Here is a 6,000-nt window from a genome sequence, read left to right on the forward strand (position 1 = left end):
ATTTTATTGCTATAAAATAGGTATTGGCAAGCTGCCTAAACTGTAGTGAAGGCCTTTAATTCCTATCCCTATGTGATGAAACAAATTAAGTGCAAATGGGGATGCCTAAGATAGACTCCTTACAGCATATTCTGTTGGCGCTCAAACTTGTCCTTACACAGGTGCAGATACACAGGTAGGATTGAGGTAGCTCAGTTCTGCACTGAAGAGCCAAAATGGTTAGTTTTATACAAGAAAAAGAATATTCCTATATATTGTAAAAATTCTCTTTTTCTCTCCTTGAGCTATTACTCCCAAGAGAAAAGACACTCTGTTCAAGGAGGTTATTAGTGCCTTTGTGTGTGCTAAGGGAAGCCTCCAAGAATATTAATCGTCCCTGTCCTGTACACCTACTCTCTTAGGGCCAAGCAGTCCTGCCCCGCTAGTTAGATTTTAGAGGCACATTTTAGAGTACGTTTCATATAGCTTATCCCACCAGACTGGAGGAGCCTGAATGTTACAAGATAGCCATGGTTAGGTGGAGGGAAAATACAAAGGTAACGTTGACATGCATCAGGGCACTTCAGGTATGGTCTTTGTGGTGAAAAAAAAGTAGCAAAATAGCCATTCTTGGCACATGCCCTGGCACAGGCAGAATTGGTATGAAATTTTGCTCAGCCCAAAGTAACAAAACCAACCCTAGTGATCTAGCATCTCATGTTTATCGTAACCACAAGGTGCTCATAAATTAAACAGCAAGACTGGAGGCCTCGATCTGAGTAATGAGCACTTGATGACGATCAGCTGCTGTTTGTGGAATCAAGCCTTGTGCCATGCTCCTAGTGGGACCGTACTGGAGTTCCCAAAAGGCAGAGCTTGATCAGAAACCTGGCTGGTTGTGTACCTCTGCAGCAAAAAGTTTACAAATCGAGGGGCGTACTGTGCAGGGACATCAGGGCTTCCAGTTAGGCAATGTTAGGGATTGGTGTAAATGTGGAGTGTGACGGGTGGTTACACTGGGTTGGCTTTAAACACGTTGCCTTATTCTGCTTAGGGCAGACCTGCAGCTCGGAGGCCCCACTGAAGTCAATATGACAAACACTGCTGCTTAAAGACTTTGTTGAACTTCAGGACCAGATTTGCAACTTCAAACATGAGAAATAAGTTCAGAATAAGCACTGTACCTCACACCAGACATCACAGGGAATAGCACATCTTTCTCTCCCCCTACACCCATCCACTCAGGATAATCAGCCACCAAAGAAACTTTTCTCTTAGTCATGCTGAACCTCTCTCTACCTACTTGAAATTCTCGTGCCCTGGTGTTCTGAGCTCTCCTCTGCTGTGCAGAGTCTCTGCTGGCCTGGGAAGAACATCGTGGATGCATTTGGTGTACTCTGGTCCTCTCCGTGTTGAATCAGTCTAACTGTCCATGAGAGTATTTGAATTAAAGAGCAGCGCTTCATGGACAATTGTGCAGAGAAGACTGAGGGATGGGATTTTTTCAAAGGGAGAGGTTTCAGTGCTGGCCACTTTTGTATTGGTTCCAAGAAGCCTGCAGTTTCTCTGCTGCCTTTTTCTGCTTGCAAACAGCAGTTTACCAGCATCCTGAGAACACCAGGGGGTAGGATGGCCAGCATCTTAGGTGGGCTGTTCCTCTTATTTCTGTTAATGGCGGGCAGAAAGCAGAAGTTGATGTGGCTCTGTTGGCTCCAACCCTAGAGCAAGTGCCTGGTTCGTGCGCGCTGCCCCATCTGTGTTGTACGCAGATGGGCACTGACAGACACACAACTTCTTGTGCCTACAAACCAGAGGAAATCAAGGGATAAGGGCACATAGCGTAGAAGGGAAGAGCATCACTGGATTGTCACACTCACCACCATACTCACAGGACCTCCTTTTCCTATGATCTCTTCCTCTGGGAATGTTCATTGCCCCTTTGATGACTCTTTGCTGAGAATACCGAAGATGACAAATGCTCTGTTTCATTATGGCAATACATAACTTGACTTTGAGACGGATCACAGATTGCTGTCTGACATTTCTACATTTCAACTGTTGCAAGTTTTTCAGCAAACAGTGAAGGAAGAAGACAGAGCCACCATGTTAAATGTTAATTTGCTTTTCTTCTCCCTCTGGAGGTAGGTCTCGATGAAATCTGTAACAGTTTTAAATCTTGTTTCAATACATTTTTATGTGAAAATACATGAGTTACATTCTGAAAGGACAAAAGAATATACTTACTTGTCCTTTAGGCAAAGCTTTGTAAGTGTTCATACATAAAATATGATAGAGAATATCACTGGCATTTCAACTAGAGACAAAGGAAAACAAGGTTTAAAATGTTCTGGATTATTCTAAAAGTAGAAGTTTCATTCCTAAACTCTTTTTGAAGACCCTTTTAATAGTGGTACAGGATATAACTGAGCTGCTGAATGCAAACTTCCTCAGTTGAAGGGAACTGAATCAGGGCAGTGCTGGCTCTGAATGGTGCATCTATCTGTGATAGTAACTTGCTTGTTTCCTGGTTTCTTGATGGCCTTTGTCTTCTGATAACAGATGAATGTACAAAGTGACCAATCAGGCAAGCTTCCCCCTTAACTGTGAGTTCGTGGGAACAACCTTTGCAACTTGGTTTCATCAGAAAAAATAATAATAAAATCAAGCCCTAGCCATGGACTCAGATCATAGTGAACTGAAATCTAAATGTAGATTCAGTCCTCCTGCATGAAAAAAATATCTTGTGTTTCTAGAAGCAGCAACACTCTGGTGCAGGGTCTGTAGTTAAGAAAACATCACAGGTAAACTTGGATGTGCATTTACAAGGAGTGAAGTGCCATTTATGTTTCATGTGCTCCTGCCTCTGTGAGTATGGTTCTGCTCTGTGTGAAGAGAGCCTCTGGCTGTTTCAGTGATGCTTTAGATTTGGACAGTTGTGAAATTAAGCGTAGAAGTGAGGAATACTTAAACTTGTGCCTTTTCTTGGGTGGAAAAGGAAGAGTCTATTTATGTGTCACCCTCTCTGGGTAAAGGGGCTTGCATTCTGCTCACACAGTGTCTAACCTAGCCATGGCTTTAGTGCTTCAGGATGGCTGTAGCTTGCAGCAGAAACCAAGAGGAAAGCTCAGACAGGCTGATTTATCAGCAAGTCTCAAAACCAAAAAGTTCCTTTCTATTTATCTGGTATGTTGCTTTTCCCTGGTCAGTCCAGATGTGTGAACATCTGAGCCCCTGAAGTTGCCAACAGTCAATGCAGATGCATGCAAGCAAGGAGGCTGGAAGTACTGGAAGCCTTTCAGGTAACTCAAGATGCCTCGGCTTTGATTTGAGACCCTCTCTGTTCTCTTTGCACAGCTCAGCAAAGTTCCCCCTGTGGTAAAATGGCCCCAGCTTGGGGCAGTGTCGGGCAGCAGCGCAGTGATGTTGTGCACGTGGACTCTTGTTGTAGCACTGATACCAGCACAGTGTGTTTGTAGGGAGGCTTGTTTTGTTTGCAAAAGCAAGAAAACTGCTGAATTGCGGGCATTAGATGGATTTGCCTGAACACCTGTAGCTGACTCCCCAGCTGTCTGGAAGGGTGAGCGCTGAACTCAGTCGTGTGGGCCACAGCATGCTGACAGGTTGGGTGAAACAGCAAACTGCCAGCTAAAGAGCCACCCCTCCACCTTACAAGTCTCCTCTGACTTCACACTTGGACGTGCGTAACATTACATACGTCCAGGTTCCGTATTTAAATGTTATTTTGAACAACTTTTACCGTCTTGTCATCTAGGTATCATAATTTGTGCTCTGTAGCAGTAGCTGTTTATTTTGATATTTTATCTTTTTTTTTTTTTTTTTATATATCATTTGCAATCCAAACTGACCTTTTTACTACATAACCACTTTGAAAAAGAGATGTCCTGCTCACATAAGGAATGCCTCGAGAGAAGGGCAGCCCTGCATAATTTCCTGTCCTCTCACAGAAAGCATTCATATTGGAAAACTGGGGAATATTACTTTCTGGCCCTGCACACTCTCCTGGGTAGAAAGGTCCTGAAACACAATTTATTGTAAAACACACAGTGGTTACAGAGCTAGCACAGTCAATGATATTCCTTTTATTACCACTCAGATGAGAACACAAAATGACATTGGAAAGCAGTGAACTCACCAGAAGGGCAGAGAAAGCCATTAAATTCAACACGCATCATATTTCATAATCAGAATCCTGCAGTCAGAGCTGACACCACTGAATGAGTTTGTTGCAGTCATGATAATATAAAACCCGCTGCATCTGCTTCCCTTGGCACTTTTCTTTGTAGACCCTTGCAGTGTATGGGCTATTAATCATCAGTAGCCAGGGACACTGCAGACCAATGCACTTTGTATTGCATAAATTGAAAATGCATCACTATTAGAGAGAAAACTGCCTTCTGTACATCTCTATTTAGATAAGCAGTTTCCTAAAGGGCTGCCATGCTATTATGGCTAACCACTTAATTGGAGTTCCTTCCACAGCCTCGTAATTGGGGTTGGGGGGGAGGGCAGGTAATGCAATTCCTTTTGTAGTGGGTATGAAAACAAGGCAGGAGAGTGTTTCTTTTCGTACCTAGGATGCCTGACAGGGCTGGAGCTGGAGGTGAGAAAATGCAGTCAAATACACTGTGTCATTTAACCTCACTGAATTAACTTCATAAATGAGAGGGCTGAGTGTACCGGTGAGTGGGAGAGGGATGTTGTGTAACCTGTGCACTAATGAATTTTCAGTAGTTGACTGGAGCAACAGATCACCGGAGAAGGGGAGTTGCCTGTCCTTCTGCTAGCTCTGCTCACAGCAGAGGGTAAGCTACAGCTTAGGAAAGGGGAAAAAGTTTTAGTGGCAGCCAAAAAGAAAAGCCAATTGCAAATTCAGTGCTCAAAATTCAGTGCTCTCTTTTTAAAGAGAACCTATTTTATTTTACCATCATTTGTCCAAGTTTTTGTATGTAATGAGCAAAGATCAGTAAATAATGAAAAATGAGAGATTTGAGGCAATTTGACAATGAAAGTATAACTTTCAAATTGTTTGTTTTTAACTGGAAATTGCTGCACGGTTTAATTGTTTTTTTTCTTGGAGGTCTGTGGTCAGCGTTTGCAACTCCATTGTAACTAACCACACTTAATTCTCATTACATCAACCATCTTCTGTGGGGTTTATTTCCTTGTGTGCAGGAGGTGATGCATCAGAGAGACAAACATGAGTCTGAATTTAAATTATGTGAACTTGTGTTGAATCCTGTATCTTCTGACTCAAACACAGGCAGGTAGCTGAAGTGCTGAGGCCAGATCAAAATCGAAGTGTTCAGAAATGTGCTCTTCAAACTCTCCCCACCTGCTACCTGATGTGGAGGTGTTTGCATTTCTTCACTTGACCTATTTGGGCAAAATTCTCCAGAAAGATACAAGTCTATCCACAACTAAAAATACTCTCATTGTGATTGATCCCAAACAGCTCAGAGGATCTCCTGTCATTTGGGTACTGTTTCAAAGCTTCTGGGGGGTTGTTTTCTGGCCATGTCCCTGAGTGAGGTTATCTAAGCACAGCTGCAGGAGTTGGAGACGCCAGGTTATTAGATAAATGGAGGGCACTGTATTCACTAAAGGATGGAGGAGGGTTAGGCTGTAGCCTGCAGTTGCCTACTTCTGTCTGTACGGTAGCCGTAAGACCCAGGAGTGTACCCTGGACCCATATCAGGTAGATCTGGCTGGCTCAGCTGATAGGCACTGACTTGCTTCACAGTAAGGTGCTAATTTCCATGCCCTGATAAAAAGGTGATGGATTTGTGAGAGGCCCCTTCACACTATCAGGAAAAGGTGGCATGGTAAAATCATTCCCAGAAATGCACACAGTTAAGTGTCATGCTCTTCTTAGTCCTCCTAGGGTGAGCCTTTTGACTGTAAGACACGGTCCTGCTTGGTTGAAGGTTAAGCAGATCTAAGCCCAGGCTGCTGGTGCCCTGCCCTGCCCTCCCCGCCGGCTCCTGTGTGCCCTGCTGCTGC

The sequence above is a fragment of the Anas acuta genome, chromosome 19 (assembly GCF_963932015.1).
Source record: "Anas acuta chromosome 19, bAnaAcu1.1, whole genome shotgun sequence".
In the NCBI taxonomy this organism is placed as follows: domain Eukaryota; kingdom Metazoa; phylum Chordata; class Aves; order Anseriformes; family Anatidae; genus Anas; species Anas acuta.